Source organism: Mus caroli, chromosome 1 (assembly GCF_900094665.2).
Source record: "Mus caroli chromosome 1, CAROLI_EIJ_v1.1, whole genome shotgun sequence".
Lineage (NCBI taxonomy): Eukaryota > Metazoa > Chordata > Mammalia > Rodentia > Muridae > Mus > Mus caroli.
This window is the reverse complement of record NC_034570.1, coordinates 110,730,305-110,744,214: the sequence shown is the minus strand read 5'-3', so window position 1 is coordinate 110,744,214 and position 13,910 is coordinate 110,730,305.

The window sequence follows — 13,910 nt, the reverse complement described above, 5'->3', positions numbered from 1 at the left end:
GGTTATAGACATTAAGTAATTTGCCAAGAACACACAGCTGGAAAATGGCAGCATCCACATACCTGACAGCTGTCCTCCATCTCCTGCATCCTCATGATGGATACAGAGGATACATGGAGGATACAGAGGCTGATCTTGCCACATGTCCTAGGAAGGCTGCTGCAGAATACTTCGCTAGTTGCTGTTCCTTGCTCATCTGTAAGGCCTGACCTGAGAAAGATGGATGCAGGATGGAAATTAAGAAAGGATGTGAGAAGGGATGGTGGAGATGGCTCAATGGGATGAGGCCTGCATTTGGATCCTCAGCATCCATGTCAAAGCTGGACACAGTGGGCAGAGATATGTGGGTCCTCTGAACTCAGTGACTAGCAAGCCTAGCTCTGCTTGACTTGAACTATCCACATCTCAGCTCAGACAGTAAGAACGGAGTATCTCCCATGTACAAGTTGCACTGCAACTGCAGGACTCAAGGTGAACATACTCATTTGCAATCTTATTTTGTCCCATGGCAACCATCTAAGATCATCTCTAGAAATGGGATCTACTGAGTCCTTGAGCTCCAGATTCAGTGAGAGAGCCTCAAAGACATAAAGTATCGAGTGATCAAGGAGACTACCTCAGGTATGCATGTGTATACCTGCGTAGACACACACACACACAAACATAAATGTGTATGTATTCTTATACCTGCATAGACACACACAGAGTAAATAAATAAATTAGAGAATTGATTAAAGGCTGACTGAGAACTTCATTCCTCTCTTCATCCAGGTGACATGAAAGGAGGTCAGAGCATGAGGGTCACCAGGAAAGGGAAGAGTCATGTGTGATATAGAAGGGGGTAGAGCAAACAGATATGTGGATGAATGGGCGGGGTTCACCTGGGCCAGACACTGCAGAGTTATTGACAGATTACATCCATGGTGACCCTGGCTGTGACAACCTCCTACGCCAGAGGCATCTCTGGGACTGTTGTTTTAACTGCTTGCTCTATGACACCTGGGGACATTTCTTGTAAGTGTGTGTGTGTGTGTGTGCGTGTGCGTGTGCGTGTGTGTGTGTGTGTGTGTGTGTGTGTAGACATGCATGCCATAGCACACGTGTCAAAACACATGTCACTGCCACACACACCAGGCTAGATGTGTCTGGCTCCCAGCTCTCTAAATAGGCACTGGGGTTACAGAAGGGCACTGATGTGTCTGGCTTTTCATGGGGCCTAGGAATTCAAACTTAGATCTTCATGCTTGTGCAGCAAGCACTGTCCTCGCTGAGCCATGTCTCCAACCCCACTTTCAATATCAAAAATTATCACCAACTATAAAACTTTCCAGTCCAAGCGACAACCATGATTGTTGTGTAAACAAACATGACCTCAACCCTGACCACGAGTCAGTTGTTGCCTGCTCTGGCCCCTCTGCGGTCCCCTGACGGTGTTACCCACGGGTCTCTGGTGACTTAGGTGCCCATGCCCATTCTAAAACTATCAGTGCTGGAATATTGAAGTCCTCATTAAGAATCTATCTGAGCCAGATGATAAGAAGTTACTCCCCTACCGCTGCTGACGCCCTAAACAGCAAGCCACGTGTAGATGCTGCAGGGGTAGCAGTGCAGAGACAAGGAATCCTCCACTGCAAAAGATCACTCCAAGGGGTCTCTCCTACTTCTCACCCTGCCCTGTGCTGCTGCTCATGATTTACAGGGCCCGCCTACCTGTGAGATTGACAATCCCAGGCTCCAGTAGTCACTTCCTCTGCCTCATTCCTTCAAGATTCAGTTCATATTGTCATTACTTTTGTGCATGCTTGGACATATCTATTATTTAAAAGCCATGTTTGTATGCATGCCTATACACATGCACTTTCGTGTGTGTGTGTGTGTGTGTGTGTGTGTGTGTGTGACTAGAGGTCAGAGGTTGATGACAGACATCTTCCTTAATTACCCTCCAACTTACTAGTTTTTGAAGCAGCATCTCTCATTGAACCTGGATCTCACTAATTCTGCTCAACTGGCTGAGCAGCAAGTCCCCGGGATCCTCTCATCTCTGTTTCTCTAGTGCTGGGGACACAGGACCACACGGATGCACCCAGTCTTGTCATATGGGTCCTCAGAATCAAACTCATGTCCTGATGCTTGCCTGACAAGCACTTTATTGTCTGAGCTACCTTCCCAGGCCAAAGAGTGATATTTAAAATACTTAGTTCAGATACCATCTCCTCCAGGAAGCCTTCCTTGACATTTGGGGACAACTCACATGTCATCATTTTCCTTCAGATTTTGGCAACGTGCTATCTACCAAAGCAGCACATAGCAATGACGTGGAACATCACGGTGCTCTATGTTGTGTACATCTGAGCAGGCCCTTAACCACTGGATTACATTTCATATAGTTGGCTTGATAATAGCAAACCCTCAGAGGGTTTAGGGTTTTACAGCTGTTGAATGACGTAAGACACTGAGGAAACTGTAATGCGTGACATCGGGCATGCTGAGCAAGTGACAGCAGTCATTTGTAAATGACCACTCAGCATAGGTGACAGTATGGAGAGTGTGGCTGTTCACCATCTTCTGGTTGTCATCTTGACAGGAGTGTAAATCACCCTGGGACGGCACCTCTGGGTATAATTACGGGCATGTTTCCAGACAGGCTTAACTGAGAAAGGAGCGTGAGAGGAGGGGCTCCACGGGCTGGGGTCCTGGACTGAGTAAGGAGACAGTGAGCTGAGCCCCTACACCCATCTCTGCCGGCTTCCTGACTGTGGGTACAGTGTGACCAGCAGCCTCCACGATCCCGCTGCTGTGCTTTCCTGGTCATGGTGGTCTGTACCCTCAAACTGGGAGCCAAAATCAAGTCTCCCTTCTTAAGTATCTTTGGTTAGGTATTTTGTTACAGCAAGGAAAAGTTACTTCCTCCTTTTCTACCATAGTTACCACAGGGGACTAGAAGGCAGGTGACCTTCTGTGAGTCCTGATTTTGCCAGGGATGCATGACCTTCCAATGCCTTCCAGGATGGCAGTGTCTCTCTCTATAAGACAAGAAACCAGCTACATCAAACCCCAGGCCTCTGCATGTCACTGGTGGCCTACTCTGGATACCCCTTTTTCCCTGTGGGATAGCACCCTGTTTATGCCCATAAAGCACTCCTGTTGGGTCATAGTCAAGAGCAGGGGGCGGATTCTAGTCAACATTTCAGAACTAAGGCCTAGGCTCTGCCTCTGCACTCTCTGGCACCCCTCTTTTCTTTCTCACAGCAGTGCCCTGACTTCTCTCCCTCAAAGTCATGCTCCCTTACAAGACCCCACTGGGAGGTTGTAAGCTCTGGGCTGGGATATATACCTCACCTGTGGAAGCATTCATGAGGCTCTGAGTTTGACCCATGGTGCCACATAAAGTGACTATATGGCTGCACATCTGTAACCCTAGAACTTGGAAGGTGGGCAGATCAGGACTGAAGGGTCATCCTCAGCTACACAGCAAGTTCAAGGCCAGCCTGGGCTAAAAAAAAAAAAAAAAAAAAACAGCAGCAGCAGGAGGAGGAGGAGGAGTGGGGGACAGTCAGCTCTGCATCTCAGAGAACAATAGATCTGGGGATGCCCCAGGCTTCCATCTGTGACACAGAGTGTGTTCTTTAGGAAACACTAGACCAGATCTGAGTCATTCACATCACATGATGTGTGACCCCGCTTGCTCATTGAATATCTCCCTCCATGACATGAAGCTGAGCTCCTGGAGCCAATAAAATAGTAACAATAGTATCCTCTGTGGCAGATCTTGCACCCTATAGGATTGCTTTAAACAAAAACAATTACCATGTGAAGTTTGCATGGGGTGCCAAGGGCAGTGATGACAAGTAGAGCCCCCAAATATCTGCTCCTCTAGAAGCAATTCAAGGGAACCACTGCACCCAGAATCCCCCATAAAACTGAGCCTCATTTCCCCTCCATAGACCCCAGGATTCCGTGTCCACAGTCTAAATGATGTATGCCCTAGGCTAAATGATGTATGCCCTAGGCTAAATGATGTATGCCCTGGGTCTCAAGCCCAGAATCAGGGCCAAGATCCCGGCAAGCATTCAAGATCAACAAGCCTCGGGTTTCCTGCTTGAGGTCACGCTTGAACAACATGTTCCCTCTTCCCAGAAAGGGGGAGAAGCCACAGAACCCAGCAACCCAGCCCTGGTACCTCTCAAACACTCTGCCCTGTCCTTGCCCCTTGTCCTCAGTTTTCCCCTCTATGGCCTCTGCCTGTCCACATAGATGAACAACAGATTCCATTCAGCCTGAAGGAACCTGTATCTACAATCTGCAGTGCCAATGGCCAGCCCTGGGTAACACCCATCCCAAGGTGTTTGTTCCCACAGGGTCAGTGATGGCAACTGCCTTTTGCCTCTGGCTGCGGGAGTGGGGGGGGTGTCCCCAGAGGCCCAGGAGAATGAAAGGCTGGCATGAATGAGGCAAGCTATTTGTGGCCAGGCTGCTATGCCCTGACATTGCCCTCAGCCCTCTGGAAGTTGCAGGTTGCCCGACACAACCCTCTTAGAGCTATTGACCCATGAAGATCCCTGAGTCAGCTACAATCCCTCGTCAGTTTCCACATGCATCTCCCCAGGGAGGCTTCTCCTGCCCAGGCCCTCCCCATCCCTGGCCTCCTAGCACCCACAAGCCACAGGACTCGTTGGGACTTTGGAGTCAGGGCCATGTGGCTTACATCCTCAGAGCCACACTTCTTTGGCCACCCTCCGAATGCTGAGCTGAGTTTGCCAAACTCCATGAGTCTCACACACCAAACCAGTTCTGGGGTCCTTGTCCTTTCAAGGCCATTATGAGAAAAAGTCTCATGATACCTCTGCTCACCCAGTGGCCCCACCTCACCAGCCATCTTGCCTCCTGTTCTGGTTTAAATGTGAATCTAATTATATATTATATATAGTTTATATATAATATATAACTCTATATATTATATGGGATATATATATACACATACATATATATACACATATATGTATATAATTATATCCCCTATAATCTTAAGGGTCAGAATTCTTGGTGTCCCAATGGTGGCAGTGAATGGGAAGGTTCTTGAACACTGCTGGAGAAAGAGGGGTGAGCCTTGAGATCTGATAGCCAGGCCCTACTTCCTGACTTTTCACTGTGGCCCTGACTGTGGGATGTGGCCAGCCAGCCTCTTGCTGCTGTGCCTTCCCCACAGTGATGGACTGTAGCTCCTCTAACTGTGAGTCAAACAAACTCTTCGTCCTTCAAGCTGCTTCTTGTCATGGATATTGTCACAGGGATGGGGAAAATAACTAATGTTTAAGAACATGTAATATGATAAAATATCATGTGAATAACGTGTGCCACACTGTGTCACCGTGAGCTGTGGTGCATTGTGCTCCCGTCCATCAGGATGCTTGCTTCTCCTCTGACAAATGGCCACCTATTTTAACTTGCAAATCTTAGGGAAATGTGTTGCTTTTCTCCACAATGTGACCAAATACCTGACAAGGACTTAAGGGAAGAAGGCTTCCTTTTGACTCGTGCTTTGAAAGTACGGACCCTCGTGGCAGTGGGAGGAGGCTGTTCACTCATATCCCAGTGAGTCAGGAAGCAGGAGTGTCTGGGACTAGGGCCAGATTCTAACGCAGAAGGCCTTTCTTTCTCCCAGGAAAACCCACTTCATACAGGTCCCACATGGCCTCCTGAGAGAGTACTGCCAGTGGAGGACCAAGTGTGCAAACACAGGAGGCTTTGGGAAGCATTTCATCTCTGAGTCATACCAAGAAACTTCCTAGATGAAAAATCCCCCAGGCCAAGTGGGTGTCTCCTGGGGACCCCCTTAGAACTGGAGCCTTTTTCTGTCCTATTGTGCCTATGGTATGCTTGTGTGATCTCACCTACTGACAGAGTTCTCTGATGATAGACTGCATGTCCTCCTAAAGTCCCTGGGGGCTCAGCAAAGTCTCAGTACAACACAGAGATAAACAACAACAACAACAACAAAACCCAGGTGTTTATGGGATGGGTAGATAGATGGGTAGACCACGGAGAGGACAGACAAACTAATAGATAGGTACCTGTGAGTATCGAGGACTTCAGGATTTCCTCTTATCTTCCACAGTCAATAAAAACTTTAAATAATAAGATGAATTTGAATTGCAAAGCCCCTTAGAGGAAGGGATCCCCCATAGACACCTGCCTTATTCATATAGTTAGCATTTACTGCCAGAGCCAACATGGGCCCAAAGAAGGCAGAAAGCCCAGCAATGAAAGACCATGGCTTTGTCTGCAAGAAGCCAGCACCACCACCCAGCCTAGTGTATAAGAAATGCTGAGATCCAGCAGATTCCCCACTGACCAGGGTGGTTGGAGCAATGAGGAAGCCCCCAAGCTGCTCTGTGCTGGGCACTCCCCCTTTAGGACTTGAAATCTTCTCCAACTCAATGCTCTCATCCCATGTATGAACATGACCTCATCTATAAGCTATCCTCACAGCCCTGGCCTCTGACCTTGACCAGTTGGACTTTTCTGTGTGAGTATGTGTGTGTTCAGGTGCTTCAGATGTGCAGTTGTGTGTGTGTGCTTGTGCCTCAGGTTTAGTTGCTCAGTTGCTACCTGTATTTTTCCCTTGAGAGATGGTCTTTGTGGTGGTTTGAATATTCTTGGCTCATGGGAAGTGGCACTATCAGGTGGCCTTGTTGGAATAGGTGTGGCCTTGGAGGAAGTTCGTCACTGTGGGGGAAGTTTGTCACCCTGAGGTCCTATGCTCAAGCTCTGCCCACTGTGGAAGAGAGACGCTCCTCCTGGCTGCCTGCAGAAGAGAGTCTTCTCCTGGTGACCTTAGGATCAAGATGTGGAACTCTCAGCTCTTTCTCCAGCACCATGTCTGCCTGGACGCTGTCATGCTTTCTGCCATGATGATAATGGACTGAGCATCTGAAACTGTAAGCCAGCCCCAATTAAATGTTTTTCCCTTATAAGAGTTGCCTTGGCCATGGTGTCTCTCAGAGTAATGAAATCCTAAGACAGTCTCTCACTAGCCTGTAGCTCACTGAGTAGGCTAGGCTGGCTGGACATTGAGATCCAGGGATCCACCTGTCCACAATACATGCTACCACACTTAGCTATTTTACATGAGTTCCGGGGATAGAACTCAGTTCCTAGTGTTTGTCAGGCAAGCATTTGACTGATGGAGAAATCCCAACCTTAACCTATGACTAGCTCTGAACTGTTCCAGCCTGTATGAAGTCCCATCCTAGGACTCCACACTTTGCCCATACAAGGGGGCTCAAGAAATGTCAGAAAGAAGCCTGCACAACTCTGAAACCCTGAAGAGAAGACACTGGTAAAGGCAGAGGAGTTTTAAAGAGCAGCTTCAAGGCTCTGGAAAGATAGCTAGAGTCCATTAAGAGATAGCTTCAGCCCTACAAACACAAGGACCTGGGTTTGATCCCCAGAATGCCCACAAAAAAGTCAGGTGTGGAAATAGCCAGGTCCTTGGGGCTTACTGCCAACTCCTCTAATCTGACAACTGAGTTTGTTCTCTGGCCTCTGCATGCATATACACACATACTTTTAAAGGTGTCTGTTATCACTAGCTCAGTGCACATTAGCTGTACAGTGACTATGGTCCCAGTCCAGAGATGTCACTAAAGGTCTGGGGTATTGCAGAGAAGACTTGAAGTACCTTTCACTAATCCAAGCCCCCAGATTCCCTTCCCCTTTATTCCAGGATCAGTCCAGCCCCCTCATTCCTTGATTCCACCAATGAGAGGTAGGCACTACATGCCGCATGTCATTCATCATCTGGAGACAGGAGTGGGACTCTGCTTAAGCCATCCGGAACTCTGGGGAGCATGGGCCTGCATCACCCTGGTGCCCAGTGGCTTCTGACTACACTGCTCTGACCTGGTCCTATTCCCAGGGGATACAGAGGTTTTCTGATGCCACCCAGCAGGACTTAGATTAGCAGGATCTGTGGGCTTCCTGGAGTTCTGATTACTGAGTAGGAATATCTTGGAAGACTCAGTGAGCACTTGCTCTGGCCTTGACATGGCAGGGCAGGGAAGGGGAGAGGAAGCAAAGGAGAGGCTATTGCTGAGTGGTATCTCCTGGGCATGGGGTTGAGGCAGTCTACTCCCTACCTCACAGGCAGCTGTGGCATTGGAGATGACGCTGCAGAGCTATCTCAAGCAGGAGCCTGAGGCTATATCCTTATACCTCCACAGAGTCATCACTCAAGGTCACCATGCAAAAGACATGGTGTTCATCCTCTGCCAGGAAAGAAGCCAAGGGGATCTTAGCCATGACAATGCTTAGTCCCAGCAGCTGGGAACTAAGATGGACCAGGGTCACTTACTTCAGCATCCCTCCAAAACCTTAACTACGAGAAGCAGCATGTGGACAGGAGACAGCAGCCATCTTGGAATCCAGTCTCAGACCTCTATGTCTATAACCAAGCTCTGGGCAGCCAAGGATCCAGCTTCTTCAATCCTGTGACACCATCAGTTTCCTGGCGGGGGAGATACTTAAGCTAAGGAATGGATGCTGGCCCTGCCCAGTGTGGAGCACTACTCAAGGCTGAGAGAACCTAGTGGTGGTTGAAGGCTTAGGCTAGGTGCTGAAGGCAGGTTTGAATGGTGACACATGTGACCAGCCATTGGACAGGGGTCAAATCACACAGGACTACAGGATCAAGCAAGGGGAAGGTAGACCTAGTCACCCTCAGCATCCTTGTTATAAGGGTGGTTATATGTTATGTATTCTGTTACTGTGATGTGCACACCAGGCCAGGCTACTCTGAGCAGTTTTTCAGACGAGCTCAATAAACCTAACGCAGCACCACTGGCAGGCAATCACAGCCCTGTTTCATAGATGAGTTAGCCGAGGCCCTTAAAGGTTCAGTCAGCTATCCACTGTCACCCATCGAGTAAGAGGCACCAGGCTGGCTGGCTTCAGAGCCCGGCCCAGGAGCACCTGAATCTTCCTGAACCCTAGCCTGCTCCTCCCGGTGCCAACCCTGTGAAGATGCTGACAACCTCAAGGCTCCAAGGCCTTAAAGGCAGTTTGTCTTCCAGAGACAATGCAGCTGGCACCAAGCCCTGTGGTGGTGGCAGTAGGCCAGGGACATAGTTTGGTCCCAGAACATCCCTGAGCAGTTGGCAAAACCTTCAAACTGCAATTGGAGCAGCTAGGGGAGGCAGGTGAGGTACAGGAGCAAGGCTGTGTTGTCTGCACCCCCATCTCATTGGTGCACCCCCTTTTCCCATGTAGCCTCTGAAGCTTCGGCTATGACCTCTTTCCTTACCCGACATGCACACTCTGGTTGCTGCTGCTCCACCTCTCTCCTCAGGGGTGCAGGTATCTCTCAGCACAGTTAAGGTCACTTTGCCCTGCCTACCAACTACAACATGAGGGCTCATCATGAGATTTCTTGCCTCTGAGCAGGTTCTGTGGGGCATACTTCTGGCCTAAAGGCCTTGAAGGAGACACAATGCTTCCCAAGGGTCTGTCATGTGTGAGGCATATGCTTTATCACTGAAACCTTGGCAAACGTTGATATAGAAAAGGCATGGGTCCCTTCTGTGTGCTGTGAAGCCTGGCAAGAATGTCCTGGTCAGAAGGTATGGCTAAGTGAATAAAGTGCTTGCCTTGCAAGCATATGGACTTCTGCTCAATCCTGAGAACCCACGGTGGTGTACACTTAACCCTCATATTGGGGAGGCAGAGACAGTTTGCTGGTAAGCCAAGTGAGATTCAAACTAGTAATCTCAAAAACAAAACAAAACAAACAGAAACAGAAAAGAGGGAGAGTAGATGGCACCTAGGGAACAATGGCAGGAGTATCCTGTGCCCTCCTTAGAGAAGTGCAAAGACAGTCACACACACACACACACACACACACATATACACTTGCATTTGCATGTGAGGGATCTGTGGTAGACAGAAGAATAGACATCTTACCCACCAGGACACTTTGGGGCTAACAAGTGACAGATACAGGCCTGCCCAAGGCTGCTTTGAGCAAGCCACCTGTCATCTGCCCGGATCTCCCACCACATCATGAGGCCCACGATGGACTCAAAGCATCTTTCTTCAAGCTCACACATCAGCCCAAGAGGGGTTAAATCTAGTTCTGAGTAACCCAGGCCCAGGGGCACCACTATTATGGGGGATAGGAAGGGATAGAATTATGCGGCTTGTGACACAGAAGATGAAGGCCCTGAGAGAAAGGGTGACTCACCAGGTGGTTACAAAGCAGACCTGGCTCCTGCCAGTTGTTTTCCCTGACTTGATTTTTCTGTTCCTTCCTGCCCTCCACTCCTTGTTCCCTGCTTGAGGACATTCTGTTCTCACTGAACATGGCCACTCAATTCTCTGCCTGCGGATCCAGGGTCTTTGGCTGACCAGGGTTGTCAGCCCAGCGTGAAGCCTGGCTGTGGGTAGGATCCTGGACCCAGGGCTGCAGGACACTCCTGATCCCGCTTGTGAGTCCTGGGCTTCCTACTCCATTCTAGATAGGTTCACCCTCAGGCTTCATCTCAGACCTCTGTGAGGAGTGCTACCAGCTCCGAAGTCTCCTTCCCACCCCTGCTGGCCATCTCACAGCCTCACTCATCCACCAGTCCACTTCTCCTGTCAATATCCTTAGAGTCTCAAAACAACTCAAATCAATTCCTCGTGCCCCAATACTGCCCGGTGTGGGTCCTGGTGCTAAGGTCATGTTTAAAAATCCTTAGCTGGGGATGTGGATCAGTTGGTAGAGTGCTTTCCTGACAGACACAAAATCCTGGGTTCAGTCCCCAGCACTGCCTAAAGGGGCATGGTGGTGCATGCCTGTAGTCACACTACAGAGGTAGAAGCAAGAGGGTTAGAGTTCAAGGTCATCCTTTTGATGTCATGAATTGAGGGTAAACCTGGGCTACACGAGACTCTGAAATAAACAGGACACTGGAGAGATGCTTCAGTGGGTAAAGTACTTGCCACACCTCCTAAGACCTGAACTCCAATCTCCAGCACCCATATAACCCCAGTGCTAAGGGGAAGAGGGATGTGGATATAGGTAGACCTCTGAGCTCATTGGTCAGACACTCTTGCCCAAATAGTGAGCTCCAGGTTCAGTGAGAGGCCTTGCTTGTCTCAAAGTATAAGATGAGGAGCAATTGAGAAAGAAACCCAGTGCTGACCTCTGGCCTTCACACATGCATGCACAGATCACAGATCATTGTACCTACACGTACACACGGAGGTGGGCATGCATGAATATAAGAACATGGGGCTGGAGAGATGGCTCAACTGGTAAGTATTTTTTACTCTTCAAGAGAACCCAAGGTTCAATTTCCAGCACCCATGTTAGGTGGCTCACACCTGCCTATGCTTCCAGTTCCAAGGGATCCAAAGTCTTTTTCTAGTTTGTGGCCACACACACACACACACACAGAGAGAGAGAGAGAGAGAGAGAGAGATCATAAGTAAACACATTCATCTCAAACATGATGTCCAGAAAACACCCAAACCTTCAAATCTGGTCTGTGGGGATGTGGGGTTTTTTCCAGGCACCTCCTCCCACATTCCCAATAAGACCCCTCACTTCATGCCCTAGGTCCTGTGGGATGGGTAAGGTCTAAATCAGATCTGGGCCTCATGGTATGGGAACTTTACTCTGCACTTTGGGCTCCACCAAGTGAGATGATGCTGGTGCCTGACACCCACAGGTGACAGGGAAAAGAGGGAAGGAAATGACATTGAGTCGCAGGCCCGGTAAGCCCCTTAGAGTGTAGCACCTAAGGCCCACTTTCTTGAGCCTTGACGATGTGCCTTTTCTTTCACCTGACTGGAAGCAATCAGCTCCTGTGAGTTGGGGCCGGGCTCTGGGAGAGCCCAGTGTTCTTCTGGGGTTCTGAGGGGAGAACCAGGCAGCCAGAGCAGGGACAGAGGTGAGGGATCAGTGCCAGCCATCAATAGTCACAGCAGGTGTAACACAGGTGAGTGGAAAGTACAAACGTGTGAGACACGAGGAGAAGCCCCATCTGGTCACTATGTGTAAGTTGGGAATAGGGGTGTGCATGATCACAAATGAATGTTGGTGCACCCAAGTGGGCCCATATACAGAGGTGGGAGGAGGACTTCAGGTGACCTACTCTGTTGATGTCCAGCTGGTTCCTTGGAGACAGCATCCCTTCTCAAACCTAGAGCCAGGCTGGAAGCCAAAAAACCAGCAACCCTCTTGTCTCTGCCCTCCCCCTCCTCTAGCTCTAGAGTTACAGGCATGTGCTCACAGTCACACCTAGGCATGTGTGACCTAGGGATTTAAACACAGGTCCTTGTGTTTCCACAATAAGCGCTCTTACTGAGCCATCTCCCCAGCTTGCTCCCTCTTGTCTTTACCGAACATCTTCTTGTCTGGCTCTGCTCTAGGCGGCTGCCTCACAGAGGGTAAGAAAGAAAAGCTTACATCCCATTGGATGGCATCCTAATCCATGGGCGAGTGACAGACACAGCCCTCTGTGGCATTATGAAGCAGATTCAGAGGACCGACAGGGCATAAGAGATGGCGCGGGACTGCGACATGAAGCTATAGAGAGGCCTTCTTTGATCACTAGGTTCCTGGAAGCCATTCATTCATGCTGTGGGCTGCGGGATTCACTCAGAGAGAAAGTACTTGCTGCTCAAGCCTGAGAGCCTGGACTCAAATCCCAAGCACCCATGCCAGGCAGCACCCAGGTATAGTCCCAGTGCTGGGAAGGTGAAATCAGGAGATCTATGGGGCTCAGTGGCCAGCAAGGGGCCAGCCCTGCTGACTCCAGGTTCTCTGAGAGACCCTCTTTCAGACAGGAAGCATTAGAGGAAGAGAGCCATGGTCAGGCTTTGGTTGCCCTCCACATGTGTATATATTGGCACGCATACCTGCACACACATATGTGAACATACTGTGTGGCCCAGGTTGACCTGGAAACTCATAATCCTCCTGCCTCGTTGCTATGACTACAGGCTTGAATCACACATGGCTTCCTAGGGTTTTTTTTTTTTTAAAGATTTATTTATTTATTTATTTTATGTATATGAGTACACTGTAGCTGTCTTCAGACACACCAGAAGAGGGCGTCAGATCACATTGCAGATGGTTGTGAGCCACCATATGGTTGCTGGGAATTGAACTCAGGACCTTTGGAAGAGCAGTCAGTGCTCTTAACCACTGAGCCACCTCTCCAGCTCTCCTAGGGTTATTTTTACTGAAGATGACAAACAGACAGACCTTCCCTAAAGTCCAGACTCTAAGCAGATGCAAGAGACCCTGGGATCAGGTAACCAGTGGGGGGTGGAAATATGTAATCCAGGGATTCCTTATGGGGTCGTGAAAGCAAAGGATGGTGTCTGGGCCTGCCAGGTCAGGAGGTCAGGAGTGAGCCAAGTAAGGGTTCCACTGAACTTGGAAAGCCAGAGAGAGGGAGACATCAAACTTGGGTGTGTCTAAAAACAGAGACGCACAGGTGGCCTCAAGTGAGGAAGTCATATGCACGCGCGCGCTCACACACACACACACACACACACACACACACATACACACAGACAGAGGGGGAGGGGGAAAGGGAGAGAGAGAGAGTGGGGGGAAAAATGAATGGAATGTGATAAGACCTTAAAAGGCCATCTCTTTCCACACCCAGGTGAGGCCCCAGCTGCTAGAATTCTTAGTCCCCTTAAATAAGGACAGTAGAGAAACTACACCCCCTTGGCCTGGAAGTATGGCAAAGGTGGGTGAGGCCCAGAGGGAGGGTACCTAGCATCCCGTTCACGCCTGTACCAGGAAGCTGATGCAAGGGAAGCCAGAACTACTCTAGCTCTCGGGAACTGCTCTCCAGCTGGACACACCCCGAGGGCAGGTCCTTCAGCTGAATGGCACATTTAGTTTATCGCAG